This window comes from Trachemys scripta, chromosome 2 (genome assembly GCF_013100865.1).
Source record: "Trachemys scripta elegans isolate TJP31775 chromosome 2, CAS_Tse_1.0, whole genome shotgun sequence".
Taxonomy (NCBI): domain Eukaryota; kingdom Metazoa; phylum Chordata; order Testudines; family Emydidae; genus Trachemys; species Trachemys scripta.
Window position 1 is genome coordinate 26,177,092 of NC_048299.1, and position 23,242 is coordinate 26,200,333.

At 43.4% G+C, this 23,242-nt stretch overlaps 1 long non-coding RNA gene across 2 annotated transcripts in view; it reads right to left on the bottom strand.

Moving 5' to 3' along the window:
- LOC117872065 overlaps nt 1-19,977 on the bottom strand; it is a 48,478-nt gene extending 28,501 nt beyond the window's left edge. For both annotated transcript variants that reach the window (XR_004644395.1, XR_004644396.1), the window contains exon 1: nt 19,852-19,977. This is a non-coding gene — a long non-coding RNA (uncharacterized LOC117872065). The remainder of the gene's footprint in view (nt 1-19,851) is intronic.
- Between the last annotated feature and the right edge of the window lie 3,265 nt (nt 19,978-23,242).

Sequence of the window (23,242 nt, forward strand, 5' to 3'; positions counted from 1 at the left end):
AGCATCTGGATACTGGAGTTGGTCAAAAAGTTCTCACTGGAACAGTTTTCTGTCCAAAAATACAATTTCATCCTAATTTAAATGTTTCATGGGAAGGTGTCAATTTAGACAAAGTTTTAGACAGGAAAGTATCAAAATGAATCATTTCAACTTTCTCATTTTGTTTTGATAAGGTGATATTTCATTTCTACTTTATCATTTTGTCTTAAATTATATTAAATATAACATTAAATTTAATAGTTCAATCATTTGTGTATTATATTTAATAATATATTTTGACATAAAAAACAAAACAATATAATGGTTTCAGAATTTCCATTCTGCATGAAATTTGACTTTTCATTCAGATTAAAAATAAAAACAAATTTCAAATGTCATAATTTCCCACAGAATGGAAATTCTATTTTTTGACCAGCTGTACTGCATACCTACTTAGAAGTGTAATTGAGCAGATCTAATTTGATGCAAAGATACCTAACAGTAGATTTAGGCCACATTTGGGGAAGAGCTCAGCATGCATTAGCTCCATTGAAAATAAGGGGAGATGTTGGGTACTGAACTCTGGCCACCTGATTTGAGCCAAGCATGAGCTCAGTTCTTTTTGAAAATCTGACCTCAGTTGAGAATGCTGAGGTCTTTGGAAAATCTGTCTCATTAGGAACAGAGTTTTGAATCTGGTACCTGTTTAGTGGCTTACATAACATGAGGAGGCCTTCTCAATGCAGTTCCTAATGGAAAGTTATCCCTACCACAGAAGCATAATCAAAATTAGCATTCTTGTTAGGAAATCTCATCATGGAACCCCAGGGATGAAAAAGACATGAAAATTGACCTATCCTATTATCCTTGGGCCTTGTCTACATAGGTAGACTGACCTGAATAACTATAGTAGAATAAACTCACACAGTGCAGTAAATATTCCAGAATAAAATCATTTTTACTCCAGAATAAAAAGAATCCACATTGGAAGCTATTCTAGAATAGCTACAATGAAATAGCTTATTCCGCTATAGCTATGCCTGTCAATTTCCCAGTGTACACAAAGCCTTACAGGTGGTCCCTTCCAGCCAAGTAGAGGCAACTTTGTAGACCAGTGCACTGTCACTAGCCATGGTGCACCTGACCCTGCTGTCAGCCCAGCTCCGTGCATCAGCACAAAATTCACTTAAGCTAAAAAAAAAAAAAAATGCTTGTCACCTTCCATACTTGTCTAAAGCACTGTCGTTGACTAGGCAAGTGCCTGAAGTGAAGGTCAGTATGGAGACTATTCAGTGACCCAAGACCTAGTATTTGCTGTGGAAGAAGTTTACTGGGTTAAAATTTGCTCCTGATCTGATGTAGCACAGCTTAATCATTACTTCTCAGTAATTTGATTGATGAAACAGATTCCAAATGCCTTTGAAAAGACTATTTATTTATCCTGAAGCCCAGCTACACTTAAATCTGCTTTAAAAGCTCATTTTTTATCTTGTGCATTAAAATATATTTTCCTCACCATTTGCAAGAATTTGTAGGAGTCTTGCCCATTTCCTTCAGAAGTCATCAGGGTGCAATAAACGGAAACCATACACAGTGTGTCATTGTGATTCTAATTCCATTAACAACTTTATTTCAACAGAATCTCTGGCCCTCCATATATGTGTTTTTAGATTCTGGGTTTTTCTGCCTGGCATTACTATTAAATATGTGCTCTTATAGCAGTTCAGAATTATTGCACTCAAAGGGGAAAAACTTCAGTGGAAGGAGTTGCAATCAGCAACATTCCAGAAAAAAGGGAGAAGGCAGGAGTATTTAATAGCTTTTTCATATTGGTACTTGCTGTATCTTCAGAACAAACATATATGGAAATTTAATCAAGACTTTTTCAGACTTCCTGCTTCCTTTGCAACATTTTCTCCTTTTAAGGCCTGTGTACTGGAGAATACATTTAGCTCCCTGTTAATTTTCCATCTTAGATCACGCTATCCAAAGGGCATTTGAAGGACAACTGTGCCAGTTTAGCTCAGCCCAGCAGTACAAAATTGTATGGAGTAAGAAGCCCAGTGAATAAACTGTGACAGGTATTCTTACACTTTTAATTATAGCTGGCATTTCTGAGTTTAGAGCTGGAGGCACCAATTGAAGGGCAACTGTGCCATCTTGATGAAAAGTAATGTTATTTGTGATGTCACCATGAAAGGCCAATACCAATGGAAGTCTGTGTCTACAATTAAAAAGTTGCTGTGTTTGATGCCAACTTTCCCGTCTACCTATTTTAGTGTCTGGCTACCTATCCCAGCCCGACCTAAAACTAATGTTAGAAGTGTTGTTCCATTTGTGCAGACAGGACCAACCATGTTCACCCTCCATTGTATTATATAATAGTGTTGTCAACCCCTCCTAGAACTAGGGTTTGACCATGCTTGCTTACAATCAGATTTGAACTCACCTGGCCCTTTCTCCAAGTGGAACAACTATTTTCCAACAGTGACTGGAGCCATGAGACAGCTGTACCCGACAATGAGTGTCAAAAAGGGCACTGTTTCCTAGTGCAGTCATGGCCAAAGAGACAATAAGCCAGTGTCAACCTTGATTTAATAATAGTTATGAATCATAAACTGAGTGCTAATTTTTAAACAAAAGTGTTAGCTTCTTCTCTCTGTAAAGCAGCTTGGAATCTAGTTGACGCACACTTCTGCGAATAATGTCACCAGCTATTCAGATATGACTGGATATAAATAGCTATGATGACTGGGTACTTTAGACAGATTAGATAAACTTTCAGAAAAATCGCTACTTCCACCTAGACTCAATCATTATTGTTCTTTGTATTACAGCAGCACCTACAGGCCTCAACCAAGATCAGGGCTTCATTGTACTAGGGGCTTTACCCGTCATGTTAAGAGACAGTTTCTGGTCCATAGAATTTACAATATAAATAAGCAAGACAGACAAAGTGGAAAGACAGACAGACAGAAAAGAAGTATGACTATCACTAGTTTACTGACGCGGAACTGAGGTACAAAACAATTGAGTCACATAGGAAGCAGGGGTGCCAGAACAGGGGGTGGAGAGGAGGAACAAGGGGCCATGGCCCTCCCACTTTTGAAAGTGGACAGGCCTGATCTGTCTACTTTTTGCCACAGGCCTGGCACCCTGCCCCTCCTATTCAGCCCACGAGACCCCAGCCCCCCAGCCAGGCTGGAAACTGGAGCCCGCCCCAGGTAAGAGCTGCCTGGGGAGCCCAGGCAGCTATGGGGAGCCATGGGCCCTCTACTTGGTCCCAGGTGGAGGGGCCTGAGAGCAGCCCCTGGCCCATGTCCTCGCCCCCTGGTTGCTCCTTCCCAGGGCAGGTGGAAGGTCTGCGGCTCCCCACTGTTGCCTGCGTGGTTCTTACCATTGCCCAGCTGCAGCTCTTTGTCCCCAAGGCCCCACCCTCAGGCCAGGCCAGAAGCCAGAGCAGGGTCAGAGTAAAAGACACATGGGCAGCTGTGGGGAGCTGTGGACCCTCCACCTGCCCTGGGCAGGGAGTTGGGGGGCAGTGACAATGGCCAGGGGCTGCTCTTGGCTTCCCCCAGACTCCCACCCTGGGCAGGTGGAGGGGCCCGGGCTCCGCAGCCCAGCTCTGGCTTCTGGCCTGGACGGGGGCAGGGCCTCCCTACTTTTAGGAAGAATTCATCACCCCATAGGAAGTCTGTGGCATAGCAGAGACTTGTACCCAAACCTGGAATCTCCTGTGCCTTAGCTACAAAAAACTCAGTCCTTTTAATAATGCCAATTAATCACATGTTTAATGCATTATACATTTTACTCCTGCTGAGAAGTGCTTATTTTGTTGTGAACTTCCATATTTCTGGCCTGAATAATATGCCTTTAAAAAAGTAGCCTAACCCTGAAAAATAGACCTTTAAAATTAACCCCAGTCCTAGTTTCATTTATCCTCATTCAAGGTTCAATCCTACAAGGTCCTGAGCATCTCTTGAGGGTTCACAGCACCTCCCATCACCAGACCTTCCTTGCAGTGTGGGTGGCTGGGTTTGCTAAATTAAAGGATTCAGACCATCCAAAGTCCCGTTTCTAGACAGTGTGCATAAGGGTGAGAGGAAGATACATTTTGTAATTCATTAAATTCATTTGATAAATTATGTTCAACCTAAAAAGCATATCTTGCTTAAGTGTTCATGCTGCCGAGTGACATTTGTACAGGCACATTTTCAAGAAATAAATCTCCATGTCACAAATCTAGCCAAGGATGGCATTGATATTTTAATTTTACTTGCTGTTTGAAGCTGCAAAGACCCCGGCAGTTTGTCCATAACAGATGCCAAAAGAATAGAAACTTTTTACACTATGTGCACAGTGTGGGTGCAGCTACATTATCAGCAAAAAAAGAAAAAGGCAAATTAGACCATAGCAGGAGAACACATTTTTTAATATTACAGTCACAATGAGCTAAATTGTCACAACTGGCTGGGCAGTGAGGTTAGTCTGTGCACTTGATGAATTACAATGATAGCTTCTGGGCACAAAGCACACAAGATATTTGTGAACAACTATTCACACGTTCAAGTTGAGAGAAACTAGGTACAAATACACTCATTAATTTACCAGGTTCACATGTGCATTTTTAGTGCCCTTTTCCAAAAGAAACAAACTGTGCAAACTCTCAGCACTTCTAAGCACAATCCATATTTACTGTTCATTCTGTAGATATTCTCCCCCAGTGGTTTTCAACATTTTTCATTGCAGACCCCTAAAAAATTTCAAATGGAGTGTGGACCCCTTTGGAAATTTTAGACATAGTCTGTGGACTCCCAGGAATCCATGTGTCACAGGTTGAAAACCACTGGGGGAGAATATCATTATGGTAATGACAACCTTTCGAGGACCCCCTAGACATAGTTCATGTCCCACAGGTTGCAAACCACTGTTCTATCCAGTTGGTCATATGTCTCCAATGTAAAAAAATGGCATATCTTGGAGAATGTCAACACACACACACAAGGAATTAAATACCACCTAGAGGACTCTGCTATTGCCATTATGCACACACCACTGCCGCTTGGTACGTCAGGGCAGCAGTAAGATAGAACTCAGATCTTTATCGTGCAAAATCATAGGACCCTCTCACTGGAGCTAGAGGATAATGCTGGGTTGCTCTCTGCAGCATATTCTCCATTGTTTTTGTTCAGCCATCCCCCCAGGATTAAAGTGAGCCACCAAGGAAAAGAAGGGATGCAACAATCACCAGGGCAAGCAGAAAGAAAGAAGAAAGGAAACCACCAAGGAAAGGATTGTAGCAAATAGGGTAGGAGTAAAGTTATACCACAGTCCCACTGCAGAGTACTATGCTGGAGGGCACGCTGCTACTTTTTGGAAGAGATGCAAGACTAACTTTGTGGTTATATAATGTATCTTTTTCAGTGGCCTGGCCAAATTCTACCCTGGGTAATTGTGTTTTGCTTACTTAAAATTTCCCCAGGAATTTCAACTGAAGAATTTCCTGATTTAGAAACTTCTATTCAGTACTCAGGGCACAAAATGGCATCCCAAGAGGTGACTACATGCAAATTAAGCTATACATTTATTTGTTCAGAAAAAATACAAGGCTACTGATATACACACAGGATGGTCTGATCTGGCTAGGTGGAAATGAACAGTTCACTATAGGGCAAGAAGTGTAGAGTATATTGATAGAGGCCTTCAGTATTCACAAGTTCACCCAACTTCGACAGGTTCAATATCCTGTCATTTTGTAATAGTTTCCAGAAGAGACAAGCTTATCATGGCTCACTTGGTAGACTTGCTGCCTAAGGATAAAGAGTTCCTGGTTCACGTGCTTGCTTTGTTAATGTGCCTGGGGAAGACAGAGAGAGAGACCTTTCACATCCAGTCACCAACGGACACGTCTGCTCTAGTGTCTGGCTACCAATTGGCAGACACAGTAGCATATGATTCAGAATTGTAACTAATCTCCTGATTATTAAGCCAATGTCTCATTTAAAATGCTAAAAGTGGATCATTGTCCAAAGTAAGCAGCCGGCTGCCATTAAATATTTCCTTTATGCAAACTAAAGAATTTGTACTACAGAAAGAATTCAAAAGGGCGTCATAATAATCAATTTAAAAGTCAGCAAATTGTTATTTAAAAAAGCAAAAGGCTAGCTGCTGTTCACGATCGATATTCAACGTGTTTGGGCCTCTCCTGCATTTCTGGGCTTGTTCCAGGAAATAAACTATTTGAGACCTTTCAGTCTCTATTCTAGTCCAAAGTATTGCATTACATGAGCAAACAAATGAAACACAGCAATTAAAGTGGGGAAGAGGTGTTTGTGATTCTTGGTATCCTGAAATGGAATTAAGTTAGCAGTGGCACTCACGTATCCAACATATTATCATCGCTGGATATTTACTTAGCAACAGTGTGGGGCCTCAAATCCCTTAAATTTAATTTCTGTGGCTGTTTTGAAATATTGAATCAGTGGTGTACACACCAGGGTTGTTTGAAATGAGTCTAGTTAGCTGGATTGAATGAGCAAACAAGCTGGCACTTATTTTTATGATGAAGGGCAGTGATCTGTTCAGTTATAGATGCAAATCCTATAACAAAATGGGCAAGTTATAAAGATACTGGGCCCAATTCTCCTCTCACACAGGCAGAAGTCAGGAACAACACTACTGAAGCCAATGGAGTTACACTGTGTGAAAACAAGACAGGCAAAAGGAGAATCAGACCTACTCATACTCTGTACAAAAGGGATTCCAAAAAGAAATATATTTTAGAGATGCCAAATTGAGAATATATAAGTAATTTCAGGTTATTACATGACAGTGTACTGAGAGGGAATGCCACACTCCCAGTAATTTAAGCTTTTTTAAAAATTCTGGTAAACAAAATATTACCACTTGGTAAAGGCCATAAAACTTCTGCACATTAAGGACGCACAATGTGATTCCAGACTAAAGCTAAAGAAGCATTTACTAGACAGATTTTTCTTTTTTCAACATTCTGATAACCCATTGATGCAGCAAAGATTGCCTTGCCCTGCCACTGACTGAAGGAAGAGCCTAGAATATATTAAAGATAGCAGTTTTGGTTATGCAAAAATGTCCGCATGATCCATATTCTGATGGACCAATGGGATTACCAGGTTATGGAGGCATCTACCACTCATTAGATGTCACAAATATAACTGGAAAGTAGATACCTCAAATCAAAAGGATGTTCTAGAGTGAAGTTCAGACAATACATCTATAATGTTATAAGAAAGTGTTTTTTAAAAAGCAGAAAGAATGAAAGCTGGTCAAACTGCCCAGTTATGTTTGCTGTTTTGCTACAGTAATATTCAGAGTCCTTATTTTGAATGTTAATCCACCATAAAAGTTGCTCCATGACTTTTGCATATTAAGTATCTAAATAACTGTAGCTGAACCAAATGCAATCTTCCACTCTTGCTTTCAATATATTCTTTTTAAGGTAACTAATCAGTATCCCTTTATCTGATAGCAATTGATGTTTTTCCATGGTGCAAGAAGATACATACTGTTTGTGAAATGAAAGATTCTGGTACAAGCTGTATTCAGCTTTCAGATCCTTTACATATGATAAAGGAAGATTGCTTACCAGCAACTCTTTGAGAGTGTCACCTCTGCATGTTTTTCTTGAGGCAAAGAAGACATAATGGGCCAGACTCCGGGCTATTTCTCCACACTGAAGTCAATGGAGCTACTCCAGATTTACACCCGCATAAAGGAGATCGGGATCTGGCCCATTATATTCAAAGCAGAAAAGCTGCTTAAAAGAATTATAAGAGAATTGCTTTTGTCCATGCAAACACAGACCTCTGGGATGAAACTGATCACTAGGAATTCTTTGAAAAGGAGAAATATGGCTAGGCAAATTAGTTTGGCATGATATAACAACTGACCTTCAGAAATAATTTAAGGGTAAACATAATCCAATTATCCAAGATGGAATTTGGCCAGGACACTCAAATTAACACTAGAACTAGTTGGGAATTTGTTAGACAAAAAACATTTTTCTGTTGGAAAATGCTGATTTGTCAAAACCGAACCTTTTTGTGGAAATATATCAGTTTCAACAAAACTTTCATTGGGAAGGTTTCTCAAGTCCAGGATGGAATTTGTGGTCAAAATGAGAGAGACCAATTCCCCAGACTAGTCAATTGTCCAGTAGTTAGGGTACACACATGGGATACCCAGGTCAAAATCCCTGTTCCAACTCAGGTTATTGGCTATTCCGGGGTGGGTACGGTTTCTCTCTCTGAAAAAATTTGAAAGGTCTTGGTTTTGTTCCACATTCAAAGGGAATAAATTTTGAAACTGACATTTTTTTGCGAAAATGAAATTCCACTGTTGATCAGCTTTTGTTAACACCCAGAATCTTCTGAAAAATTAAGTGGGCTCTCCAACAACATACAGTTCAGACATTGGTTTCAGGCCTGATGTACATTTAAAAGTTTTCCTGGCATAGCTATGTCAGTTAGGAGTGTGACCAAAAAAAAAAAAAAGAATCACATCGCTAACTGCATCTGCCAGCAAAAGCCCTAGTGCATACAAACAGTTATAGAATATCAGAGTTGGAAGGGACCTCAAGAGGTCATCTAGTCCAACCCCCTGCTCAAAGCAGGACCAATTCCCAGCTAAATCATCCCAGCCAGGGCTTTGTCAAGCCGGGCCTTAAAAACCTCCAAGGAAGGAGACTCTACCACCTCCCTAGGTAACGCATTCCAGTGTTTCACCACCCTCCTAGTGAAATAGTTTTTCCTGATATCCAACCTGGACCTCCCCCACTGCAACTTGAGACCATTGCTCCTTGTTCTGTCATCTGCCACCACTGAGAACAGCCGAGCTCCATCCTCTTTGGAACCCCCCTTCAGGTAGTTGAAGGCTGCTATCAAATCCCCCCTCATTCTTCTCTTCTGGAGACTAAACAATCCCAGTTCTCTCAGCCTCTCCTCATAAGTCATGTGCTCCAGACCCCTAATCATTTTTGTTGCCCTCCGCTGGACTCTTTCCAATTTTTCCACATCCTTCTTGTAGTGTGGGGACCAAAACTGGACACAGTTTCCAGATGAGGCCTCACCAATGTCGAATAAAGGGGAACGATCACGTTCCTCGATCTGCTGGCAATGCCCCTACTTATACAGCCCAAAATGCCGTTAGCCTTCTTGGCAACAAGAGCACACTGTTGACTCATATCCAGCTTCTCGTCCACTGTGACCCCTAGGTCCTTTTCAGCAGAACTGCTACCTAGCCATTCGGTCCCTAGTCTGTAGCAGTGCATGGGATTCTTCCGTCCTAAGTGCAAGACTCTGCACTTGTCCTTGTTGAACCTCATCAGGTTTTTTTCTGCCCAATTCTCTAATTTGTCTAGGTCCCTCTGTATCCGATCCCTACCCTCTAGTGTATCTACCACGCCTCCTAGTTTAGTGTCATCTGCAAACTTGCTGAGAGTGCAGTCCACACCATCCTCCAGATCATTAATAAAGATATTAAACAAAACCGGCCCCAGGACCGACCCTTGGGGCACTCCACTTGAAACCGGCTGCCAACTAGACATGGAGCCATTGATCACTACCCGTTGAGCCCGACAATCTAGCCAGCTTTCTATCCACCTTACAGTCCATTCATCCAGCCCATACTTCTTTAACTTGGTGGCAAGAATACTGTGGGAGACCGTATCAAAAGCTTTGCTAAAGTCAAGAAATAACACATCCACTGCTTTCCCCTCATCCACAGAGCCAGTTATCTCATCATAGAAGGCAATTAGGTTAGTCAGGCACGACTTCCCCTTCGTGAATCCATGCTGACTGTTCCTGATCACTTTCCTCTCCTCTAAATGTTTCATAATTGATTCCTTGAGGACCTGCTTCATGATTTTTCCAGGGACTGAGGTGAGGCTGACTGGCCTGTAGTTCCCCGGATCCTCCTTCTTCCCTTTTTTAAAGATGGGCACTACATTAGCCTTTTTCCAGTCATCTGGGACCTCCCCCGATCGCCATGAGTTTTCAAAAATAATGGCTAATGGCTCTGCAATCTCACCCGCCAACTCTTTTAGCACCCTCGGATGCAGCGCATCCGGCCCCATGGACTTGTGCACGTCCAGTTTTTCTAAATAGTCCCGAACCACTTCTTTCTCCACAGAGGGTTGGTCACCTTCTCCCCATGCTGTACTGCCCAGTGCAGCAATCTGGGAGCTGACCTTGTGCGTGAAGACAGAGGCAAAAAAATCATTGAGTACATTAGCTTTTTCCACATCCTCTGTCACTAGGTTGCCTCCCTCATTCAGTAAGGGGCCCACACTTTCCTTGATTTTCTTCTTGTTGCTAACATACCTGAAGAAACCCTTCTTGTTACTCTTAACATCTCTTGCTAACTGCAACTCCAAGTGTGATTTGGCCTTCCTGATTTCACTCCTGCACGCCTGAGCAATATTTTTATACTCCTCCCTGGTCATTTGTCCAATCTTCCACTTCTTATAAGCCTCTTTTTTGCATTTAAGATCAGCAAGGATTTCACTGTTTAGCCAAGCTGGTCGCCTGCCATATTTACTATTCTTTCTACACATCGGGATGGTTTGTTCCTGCAACCTCAATAAGGATTCTTTAAAATACAGCCAGCTCTCCTGGACCCCTTTGCCCTTCATGTTGTTTTCCCAGGGGATCCTGCCCATCTGTTCCTTGAGGGAGTCAAAGTCTGCTTTTCTGAAGTCCAGGGTCCGTATTCTGCTGCTCTCCTTTCTTCCTTGTGTCAGGATCCTGAACTCGACCATCTCATGGTCACTGCCTCCCAGGTTCCCATCCACTTTTGCTTCCCCTACTAGTTCTTCCCTGTTTGTGAGCAGCAGGTCAAGAAAAGCTTTGCCCCTAGTTGGTTCCTCCAGCACTTGCACCAGGAAATTGTCCCCTACACTTTCCAAAAATTTCCTGGATTGCCTGTGCACCGCTGTATTGCTCTCCCAGCAGATATCAGGGTGATTAAAGTCTCCCATGAGAACCAGGGCCTGTGATCTAGCAATTTCTGCTAGTTGCCAGAAGAAAGCCTCGTCCACCTCATCCCCCTGGTCTGGTGGTCTATAGCAGACTCCAACCACGACATCACCCTTGTTGCTCCCACTTCTCAACTTTATCCAGAGACTCTCAGGTTTTTCTGCAGTATCATACCGGAGCTCTGAGCAGTCACACTCCTCTCTTACATACAACGCAACTCCCCCACCTTTTCTGCCCTGCCTGTCCTTCCTGAACAGTTTATATCCATCCATGACAGTACTCCAGTCATGTGAGTTATCCCACCAAGTCTCTGTTATTCCAATCACATCATAGTTCCTTGACTGTGCCAGGACTTCCAGTTCTCCCTGCTTGTTTCCCAGGCTTCTTGCATTTGTGTATAGGCACTTAAGATAACTCAATGATCGTCCCTCTTTCTCAGCATGAGACAGGAGTCCTCCCCTCTTGCGCTCTCCTGCTTGTGCTTCCTCCCAGGATCCCATTTCCCCACTTACCTCAGGGCTTTGGTCTCCTTCCCCCGGTGAACCTAGTTTAAAGCCCTCCTCACTAGGTTAGCCAGCCTGCTGGCGAAGATGCTCTTCCCTCTCTTCGTTAGGTGGAGCCCATCTCTGCCTAGCACTCCTTCTTCTTGGAACACCATCCCATGGTCGAAGAATCCAAAGCCTTCTCTCCGACACCACCTGCGTAGCCATTCGTTGACTTCCACGATTCGACGGTCTCTACCCCGGCCTTTTCCTTGCACAGGGAGGATGGACGAGAACACCACTTGCGCCTCAAACTCCTTTATCCTTCTTCCCAGAGCCACGTAGTCTGCAGTGATCCGCTCAAGGTCATTCTTGGCAGTATCATTGGTGCCCACGTGGAGAAGCAGGAAGGGGTAGCGATCCGAGGGCTTGATGAGTCTCGGCAGTCTCTCCGTCACATCGTGTATCCTAGCTCCTGGCAAGCAGCAGACCTCTCGGTTTTCCCGGTCAGGGCGGCAGATAGATGTTATATTCCTTTTGTTGGCATAGTTTATTTTGCCTGGGGAACCAGTATAAGGCACCTAACAGCAAGGTCCTATGTACACTGGGGCAAGCTAGACCTGAATGATAAATATCCATGGATTCTGCAACACTATAGTGGAACAAATTTGAAATTTTGAGACAGCTTCATCTACATTGAAATATTGAGGTTTTTAATTAATTAGATCGTAAACTCTTTCGCCACGGGCCATCTTTATATTATGTCCGTGCAGTGCCTACCACAATGGTGTCCTGGTCCATGAGTAGGGCTACTAATTCAGGGATGGAAGAAGCTTCCTAATAGTGGGGGGTCCACTGGCACCTAAACTGTGGCTCCACCCCCTGCACCGTCCCTTCCCCCCCCAAGGACCTGCCCCTACACTGCCCCTTCTCCCCAAGTCACTGCTCCACCTCTTCCCCCCAAGACCCTGCCCCCTGCTTGCTCTTATCCCGCCTACCCCCCTCGCTCACCCTTACAGCCGATAAAAAGTGGGAGGGCATTGACTTCCCACTTTTAAAAGTGGGGGGAACATGGCCCCCTGCCTCCCCCCACCCCATTCCAGTGCCCCTGTACTAAGTACAACCAAGGTACAAATAAACAATAATTCTACAATCAGTAGACTAGCCCATGTGTTGTTTATTTCATGTTAAATTCCCCTCCTGGGGAGGTAATTAGGACTGGGATAAAAACATATGCTGGAAGTTTCTGCTAAAATGATCATTATTGAAACAGCTAAGAGGGTTGATATTTGAGGACTAGATTTTCAGAAAAGCTCACTACCAAGAGCTCCCATTTAGGTACTGAAATATATTGGCCAGATTTTCAAGAGCTCAGTTCCATAAGGTGCTGGGCATTCTGACCCTGATCCAGCAATGCAGAATAGGCAGTGACGCTACTCATACGTTTAAAATTACTCACATGCTAAAAGGCTTTGCTAAGGCAGGGCCCAGGGTGCTCACCACATTATAGGATTGAGCCCAAAACAAGTTGTTGTCGGGATGAACTCTTTTGAAAATCTGCCCTAGCAACTGCTCAGGAGCCTCCAAGCTTGTCTAGATCAGGGAAATTTGCACTAGTGTGATGGGTAAATTCTACCAGCTCAAGCCCTTGTTGACCAGTGCAGTGTACCTACACTGGGGGTTTGCATGGCTGTAACTGTGTTAATGAATAACTCAGTGGTTTGAGCATTGGCCTGCTAAACCCAGGGTTGTGAATTCAATCCTTGAGTGGGGCATTTCGGGATCTGGGGCAAAAATCTGTCTGGGGATTGGTCCTGCTTTGAGCAGCGGGGTTGACCTAGATGACCTCCTGAGGTCCCTTCCAACCCTGATATTCTAAGTTACAACAGTTCCAGTTTCCTTAATCTAGACAACCCCTTCATGAAGTTTGCATACACACATTAATTATTATCGTACCCTCCCCTTACTTCTTTGGCCTGAGCGGTTAGCCAATATTTGAGGCCTTCCCAGGTTCTTTCCACTATAAGAAGAAATTGACTATACAAGTCAATTATTTCTTTGGTGCTATCCCATTTACTTACAAAGAATGCACACAAAGTTCTGTTTCCCTGAACACAGTAGAAATAAACAGAAGTCTAAGTCTGCCTTTCCAGAGAGTTCTGTGTTTATATGAAGCTCTGACTCTCAGCTTCCTCCTGGGACCACACTCACCGCTGCTTCTCTTGCTCACTCTCCCTCCCTCCCCATCCCTCTCTCTCTTGCTCTCTTACACACACACCCTTAGTTCCTGTGTTTACAGTCAATCCCAGGAAAATCCCTCAGCCTACATGGCTTGGTTTCTGATTGGCTTTATCATGCAACTCACCCAAAGTGCCTACATTATTCATTCTGTTTGAAGGAAGAAAGAGCTAAACTGAAGAGAGTACAGCATAAGAAAGTTAGGAGACTGTATGTAAGTGCCACACCACCCCATTTAAAGAGAAGCTGAGGGCAGATTGGATTCAAGTGAATTATTTGCATTGACCTATATAGTCCACTAATGTTTTCTGTTTGTGAGTTATCCATGAACACAGTTCGATACACTGTCTGCTATTTGAAATTATTCCATGCATGGTCCCTGCAAATATACTTCAGCCCACAGGTTGCCTCACAAACTAGTCATCAGAACATTGCTTGGAGTACTTGCTCTCTGTCATTTGCTGGGTTCGCTGTGTGCTTTGCCACCTACATCACATGGTGATGTTTTAGTTTCCTGATTTCCAGGTGAAGAGTTCTGGGTGAAATCCTGACCCCATTGAAGTCAATGGGAGTTTCTCCGTGGACTTCAATGAAGTCAGGATTTGACCCTGGTGCCCATTCACATGCAAATACAGAATCACATCATTATTGGCGTCACTTTCTCTTTTCCGAAACATTTTTATAAAACTTCATTCAGATGAATGTTTGTAGAAACTGAATAAAAGGTGACTCATATACCAAGTAACCAAATATATGGTTCTTATTCAAACAAACTGTCACAGTTACCATACTGAAGATTGGTGAAGGGTACCTGCTAAGGGAGAAAAAAATAGAACTGTGCCCTTTATTGCTTATATATATGCTTAATAAAGATGACCTAAAAATATTTTTGTAAAATAAAACTAAAAAATGTTTTCTTATTTATTTTTGACATTAGAAATGCAAGTCTCGTCAATGCTAAAATGCCAGTATAGCAGGGTGTCAAACTAATTTGATGCTAAGGCAGGGATCAGCAACCTTTGGCACACAGCCCATCAGGGAAGCGGCATGGGCTGAGGGATGTGCTGGATGCCGCTTTCCGCAGCCTCCATTGGCCTGGGACGGCGACCCACGGCCAGTGGGAGCTGTGATTGGCCAAACCTGCAGACGCTGCAGGTAAACAAACCATCCTGACCCACCAGCGGATTTCCCTGATGGGCTGTGTGCCAAAGGCTCCTGATCCCTGTGCTAAGGGCTGAATTCAATGTTAATTTAGGTTTTTGTAGGCCAGAGAAAAAAATTAGGACTCCATACTCCCCTCAATCCACAGCAATCTCCTGCTGATATCATTGGGAGGTTTCCAGACAGATCAAGGAGAGAATTATATAGCAATTGAATTTTTAGGTGTTATTTACTCAGTACCTTATTGTCAGATTCAGCAGCACTCTGAGAAAAATATGTTCCCCTTTATCACCACCACTGTGTCCGCCGTTTGCTTCTTTTCCTTCATAGTTTTGTAGAGTTTAAGGCCAGAAAGGACCATTAGATCCTCTTGTCTGACCTCCAGTATATCACAGGCTATTAATTTCCAGCCAATTCCCCTACACTGAGCCCCATAACGTAAGTTAAACCAAAGCATTTTAGTCCTCCCTGCCTCCTTTTTCTATTTTCCTGCCTCTTTCTTGTCTGTCTCCTGGGTTCTTTCCTCTTCACTTCCTCCCTGCAGCAACTCCCACCTCCCTGTGGGCTTCACTGACCTGCTCCCCCATTGAATGATCAGCACTCAAATAGCTAGTTGATAATGAAATATCATTGGATCTTAGAGCGGACACCACAAGGAAATCAATAGGGTGCAGGGGAGCTGGTTTGCCTGAGTCATTATCTCAGACTCTCTGAAGACTCAGGCAAACATTAGATTAGAACATTGATTTTATGAACGCCAATCTTACAACAACAAAAAACCACTTATACAGACTATTTCTCCCCCCCACCCACACATACACACAAAAATCCACAAGCAGTGATTCTCAAACTTTTGCACTAGTGACCCCTTTCACATAGCAAGTCTCTGAGTGTGACCCCCACATAAATTAAAAACATTTTTAAATATATTTAACACCATTATAAATGCTGGAGGCAAAGTGGGGTTTGGCATGGTGGCTGACAGCTTGCAACCTCCCATGTAATAACCTCATGACCCCCTAAGGGGTCCGAACCCCCAGTTTGAGAACCCCTGCACAAGAGTAATGTAGACGAAGAACAAGTCAACATCCCTTTATGTTCCGATGCCTTCCTGGCAATGGCTTTGCAGTGGTTTGAAGGACAAGAGGAAAGTGATGCAGTGTACCATACTGCAACTTATGCACTGGGCCTACTGTCATTTTGAGATGTTCAGTTTTATGAACTCCTCAGTCCCCAATTAGTTAATGCTATAGGGGTTCTACTGCACTCAGTTCACATTTGGAAGCTTTTCTTCAGAACAACAGGAACTAGAAATGTACCTTTTAAAAAAATAAAGATGAGATTCTGAACAATCTGAATATGTCCTTCAGATCACATACATACATACATACATACATCAAGCTGACCATAAAGTGAACAGCACTGCTCTTTGGTGATGAAATCCTTGGTGCAACTGTGGCATCAGGAGGGTAAAAACTGAGCAATTGGGTGGAGAAGGAATGTATAGGTATGCTGTCTAAAACTCTTTGGGCCAAGGTTGTGCTACAGCCTCTTTGCACCAGCTTGGGGTGGTGGGCAGAGAATAACACTGGAACGGATAGCCACTGCAGATGTCCCATAGCTAACACTGCCAGCTCTGCCATCTCTGTGGCAGCCATGGACACAGGGGTCACGGGAGGTGGGGAAGACAGCCCGGGCATGCTAAAGGAGGGAGGGGCATAGGAGGATGGGAGGAGGTTTAGCTACAACAAACCTGCAACCCAGTGATTCTGTGACTCTGGCAAGCCCTATAGGGACACATTTTGGGGCCTCCCTCCAGGATTACATCATTCAATCTTGTTATCTATTTGAAGTTTATTGACAGGTAAGAACTAGGGGGCATAAAAAGAGAGACCATTTATAAGAAGAACATAAGGACATGCTATTTTACCAAGTGGTAAACTAGTGAACTCAGCTTCCAATTGAAGTGGGGAAATCAAGTGTTGTTAATGTATTTAAGCAAAAATTGGATAGCTAAATGGGACTTAGGGCTTGTCTACACTTACAGCAGTGCGGCACAACTGCACTGGTGAACTGCAGCGTTTAGTGAAGAAGCTATCCCATTGGCATAGGTATCCACTCCCCTGAGAAGCGATAGCTACGGTGACTGGAGAAGCCCTCCCGCCAATATAGCACTCTCTAAGCTCGGGGTTAGGTTGGTACAACAGTGTGAGCGACATCTTTATACTGACATATGTTTGTAGTGTAGACCAGTACTTAGTAAGATCAAGGAGTATTAGTTTTGTGCTTGTAGGAGTCCATCCACCTTTCCGGAAGTCCAAAGGGAATTTTTTGCTGGTCATAGTTTTCTTCCCCCAGACTAGCTATATATTTTGCTTTCTGGTTTTACGGGTGAGCTTTCTTGACCATCTTTGGCACAAATTGTTTTAGAAGTTTACATAATGTAGGTGAAAGATTGTCAAACATTCCCAGACAAGGAAAGCACCTGGACTGTCCCTGGGTCTACAGTCCATTAGGCCAAATGGTGCTGTCCTTATTAGAGACGTGTTCCATTGAAGCTAATGGGAAATTTGGTCAAGAAAGCACAGCAGAATGTGGCCTTATGTAACTATAGCTCTAAACCTGCAATCAAATCCATACAGTGGCTTCTTATGTCTGCACAGACTTGAAGTAAAAGGGCGCTCTGGACAGGTGCAGAGGTCTGCCTCCATGGATTCATGGCGGGAAGCGGCGCGGGCCGAAGGATGTGCTGGCCGCGGCTTCCCACAGCTCCCATTGGCCTGGAGCGGAGAACCGCGGCCAATGGGAGCTGCGATCAGCCGAACCTGCCGACGTGGCAGGTAAACAAACTGGCTCGGCCCGCCAGAGTGCTTACCCTGGTGAGCCGCGTGCCAGAGGTTGCCGACCCCTGCCCTAGCCAGTTTATTTCTCTGAAAATGCAGGATAGTTCCCTACAGTGTATTTTCTACTGCTTCTTCCAGTCAACTTAGAAAGGCCTCAAATGATGGAACTTCCAGCTCTTCTCCTAGAAGACAATGCAGTGGGACAATGAAAATTATGATTTTCTCTAGCCTTGGGAAAGTAAACTTGTTGAATTGCTTATATATAGACACAGCCAGCAATTATTATGGATCAGGAAAACAAACAGAACCAAAGAAAGAAAAATAAAGCTATTTTATTCTTAAAACTGGTCGTATTTTTGTTGTTTTCAGTTTTTTATACCATAAACTTTATGTATAATTTATTAATACTGGCTGAAATGTATCTCTGGCTATTTGGAGAGGGGAGAATGGGAGGTGATGTGATTAATTACAATTAATAAAATATTTGTTAAAAATAAAAAAATGTGGGTTTTTTTTAATGCTGAGGCCAGTATGTGATAGTTCACCCCGCTGCAGCAGGATTTCATTATTCCTACACTATCTCTAATAGACAAGTGTTTTGTCTAGTCTTAAATATTTCCAGGGATATTGGTTACAAAACTTTCCTTGGCAGCTTGTTCTATTGCCTAACTGCTCTGATTAGGGGTGGGTGAAGTCTGTGGAATTAGATGTTCTATGTTAGTGTCTCAACCAGTTTTGGGGAGATTCACAAAACTAGTCTGAATTTGTGATCCATTTATTGTTTAACTTAAACCAATTGCACCTCTCTATTCTCCACCCAATTGCTGGAAGCTTGTGCTATGTGTTAGGGATAAAAGAAACCCCAAAAAACTAGACTGCCATAACTTGGTGCCCATTATATGGTACGCATGCTATATTTTTGCTGTGGAAATTCTCCCCCTCTTCCTCAGTCTCTGTGTTTTTAATCTGCCACTCTCTGCTTCTCTTTTGTCCAAAGAGCCTCTCCAATCCAAAATGCAAACAAAGACTGAACCTTCAGTCCTACAATGTGTTCAGAAATTAGGTAAGACAAGTTTGCCTATCCTTACTTCTCAACAATGGAGTTAAAGGCTTGCTGATTCAGGCCTTGAATAATTTTTTTCCTTCTGAAGCTTAAGACCAACTTCCCTTGTTCTACCCTAGCTGAACAATGAAAATAATTGATCACTGTAATTCATATATATTCCTTTACATAGCTGTAGAATTTAGTGACTGTACACATAAAATTCTATTTGGAGCCTCATATTAGTTCAAAATATATAATTTGGGGGAGATATGTTTCACATTACATTTGAATAAACATTCCTCATACTAGAAAAGGATAGTGCTATCAATGATGTATTTTGTACTGAGACAGTTAGCCAATTAAACAGCAAGGCGCATCAGAGGGTGTGGTTTAAGCTACAACATGGTTTGGTTTGGGGCAACATGAGGCATTAGAAACCATTGTCCCCTAGAAACTCCCTGGCTGCTGTTATGAAATTTATGTCAGTTTTACCCATAAGTTATTTCAGTCATTTACTTTGATTGCTGGAAATTGTCAATTAGCGTTATGATGGTTTAACGCCGAGGTTCACAAAAGAAGTACTTAACCACTTTGGAAAAAAGAGCCTGACACACGCTCAGCTGCTTTCTGTAACTTATAGAATAGGACAGTGGATAAATGTTTTAGAATGTTTTGTTGGCAAGCTTCAGTCAGCATTGTTAACAAGGTGCAGTGGGTAAAGTACCACACAAAGAATATTTCTGTTCCTATGAGCCAACATTATTTCTCCTTATAAATATATGGAAATACCTTCAAATACCTGACTACACAGTCTCCAAAGAAGGCTTTTTACCTTTGCAATTAACACCACCCTTCACTAGTTATTAGAGAAATCTTTCTTCTTCTACATTTTCTAATGGCACAAGCTGTCAATGTGCAATTGAATGCTCTGATCAGCTCTGGTCACATATTGTGTTTTAATAAGAACGATTCAAGGACATTTCTCACAAATTAATACAAAATATATCCTAAATGCTTAAATCTGCTTCAAGGTTTAATGTCAAACACTTGAAGATGTAATTATTCAATCTAAAACCACAACAAAAAATTACCTTTGAATTAATTCCATGCTCCAGTGCAGTGAAAGTCAAACAAACAAGTTACAGTTCAAGGCATTGTTTTTTGAGTGTTTTGGTTTTTTCCCCCCATCTGATTGAATGCTTAACCAAGGCGCTAACTTTCTCAGTTCAAATGTAGCACAGAGTTCACATACTGACAACTCATGTTAATATTTAACTTGGACTGGTAGAATGGAGAATTCCCTGCACGTTGGAGGAATCAATGCACAGTGTCAGTGACTGGAAGAGCTAGCCCTGACATTACATTCACTTAGAGTAAGGCCAGAACTTTCCAGCATATCGGTCTGCGTATTAAAATGAATGCTGCCGGTTTTCCAGTTTAAACTAAACATTGCCCTGACAGTCAGCTACAAGTCAAGCTTTGCTAATAAATGCTGCTTATTCTTGGCACAATTTTTAATCACACACTCCAAGCATGTATATCTACACTGTGATCTGAAGTGGAGTGGTTTCTTTAGACATACCTGTGCTAGCAGGGCTAAAAATAGCAGTGTAGATACAGCGGTGGCACAGGCTTCAGCAACACAATTAGGCGTGCTGGGTCTCTAGCGTGCTTGTACAGGCTGTGCCAAGATACAAAAGTGGGAGGGCCGGGGGCCCCTACCCCCGAGGCCCTGCCCCCAGCCAAGCCGGAAGCCGGAGGGGGTCGGGGGCTCAAAGCAGCTCCCTGCCCACCCACCCCAGGCCCCCCACCCAGGGCAGGTGGAGGGACCCAGGCTCCCCACAGCTGCCCATGCAGCTCTCCCCAGTCTGGCTCTGGCTGGGGGGGGGGCCTTGGAGCAACAGCCCGGCCATGATAAGAGCCATGAAGGCAGCTGTAGGGACCCACAGTGGACCCTCCACCTGCCTTGGACGGGAGGCCTGAGCAGCCCCCAGCCCATGTCCCTGCCCCCAGGGCAGGGGGAGGGTCTTTGCCGCAGTTCCTCACAGCTGCCCAGGCAGCTCTTACCTTGGCCGGGCTGTGGCTCCAAGGTGCCCCTTCACCTCCCCAGCTGAAGCCTGGTCAGGGAGAGCCATGCAGACAGCTGTGGGGAGCCAAGCCGGAGTCATGGACCCTCCATCTGCCCTCAGCCGGGCAGGGAGCCCAGGGAGTGGGGACATGGGATAGGGGCTGCTCTCAGCCCCCCTCCCCCACACCCTGGGTAGGTGGCGGGTCCACCTCAGCTTCCCACAGCTGCCCGGGCTCCCCAGCTGGGCTGCATGCTGGCCTGGATGGGGGGGTGGGGCTTCGGGGAGAAGAGATGGGGAAGGAGTGGGTCCACCCTGGTAAAAAGTGGATGGGCCAGGCCCCCCCACTTTCAAAAAGTGGGAGGGCCTTGGCCCCCTAGCCACCCCCACAGCACAGGCCAGGGTTCCGTCACTCCAGCCCAGAAGAGCGGAGATTAACAAATAAATCAGAAAAAAAATCTAAACAAAAAACCTCCCAAATTTTACAGTTCTAGTAAGTATCCGCAATTAATCCTACCATGTAATTCAGGCTCCCAGCAGTGGGTAAATACAATTTCCAGAAGGGCTGGGCTAGAAAAGGAGTTGTCTCCACTGTTGAACCTTAATGGGAAACTTAATATAGTTTGTCTGCAATTAAAAGTAGATTTCATGTTAATCTGACTATTTGCTGGATTTCTGGCCCAGTCTACAATGGATCTTTGGAACCATGGTTGAAACCTGTTTGGAATTTGGTTACAGGCAAACATGTTTTATACACCATGCCCACACTATTCCTAATCAAAGTTTATAACCATGCTGTAATGCATTGTTCTAGCTCTATTCAAGACTTAAGCTATAAAGTAGCTGTGGCACAATCAATTTACTCCAAAGCCTTCTCTCTACACTAAAAAATGTTCTAAATTTTCCCCCCGTTGCTAGCATCAGTTCAGCTTTACTAGCATTAGTCACATGAAAGTAGATGGACCACCAATATTTTTAACACTGTTATGTAACCTTGCTCCTCTTGAACCAGATTCTGAGGCCCTTACTCAGGTTGGGTACAGCTTACTTCACAAGTACTGCCATAAGACACTAGTCAGTACTAGCAGGACTGATAGCACCATGTGTTAAGGTTGCCCAACACTTCCCATTATAAAGACCCACTTTCAGCTGCTCATAACTTTGCCAGACTAACTGTCCAGGCTGAAATTTTCCATGCTGGGTGTTTGCTTCATCCTAAAAAAATTTCGAAAATTTCAACCTAAATAGTTCAGCCATTTCTGAGAAGGATGCTGAGAAAATACACAGTTTCTCTGGGTTAAAAAAAATAATTCCTGGTGATCTAGTGCCCCATATTTTGGACCAAGGAGTTCAAATTTGGAAGGAGGGTGGCCTTTGTGTCAAGACAACTCCCACCTGTTTATGCTCTCTGTATGTGTGTATATATATCTCCTCAATATATGTTCCATTCTATATGCATCCGAAGAAGTGGGCTGTAGTCCACGAAAGCTTATGCTCTAATAAATTTGTTAGTCTCTAAGGTGCCACAAGTACTCCTGTTCTTCTTTTTGCGGATACAGACTAACACGGCTGCTACTCTGAAACCTGTCTTCGTGTCAAGGATGCTTGAACAATTGCATTTTAATTTGCCCATGCTCAATAGAGACTTGTTAGCACTTAAAAGAGCAACTAAGCATGTTAGATCTAGGGTGACCAGATGTTCCAATTTTATAGGGACAGTCCCGATTTTTGGGTCTTTTTCTTATATAGGCTCCTACTCACATCTGCAGGCTAAGTCTACACTATTTACACTGGCTAGCAGTAGCCAACATACCACTCACGAAGACCATTGCTGGTGACCCCTGAAGGTGTAACAGATGGAGCCCAGGGAGAAGAAAGAAGAGCGATGAGACAAGACTCCTCAAGAAAAAGGCTGTAACTCAAACACATGGCAGGCCAAGAGGGGCAGAGGGAAGACAGGATACAGCTTAACTGATGGAGCCTTTCCTATGCTAGGGCTATGCTGGTGCAACTGCTCTGGTGGTAGCACTAGTGGGAATTTGGTAGGCCTGCCCCTTCTGAAATCAAGGGCACATGTACAAGAGTCTCACTATGAATTGACAATGACATCTAATGGAATAAATGCCACTGCCAGTTAACTGTGTGAGGGTCTGTAGAATATTGGAATTTCTTCATGTTATAAATGTTTTAGCGATCACTCTTTACTGCTGTGTATTACTTTTAGATAGCCAATTTTTAAGTGCCCAGAGTTACAAATGTCAGCATTTGATTGATCAGTGTGGTTTTGCTGGCTTACCCGCTCTGTTGATTTGAACAATTCATTCGTTAATATAGTAAAACACATGTTCAAGATTACAAATTGTTTAACAAGTTTTGACAAACAATTCCCTTGGTGGTCTTGAAGTTTCTGAGAAGC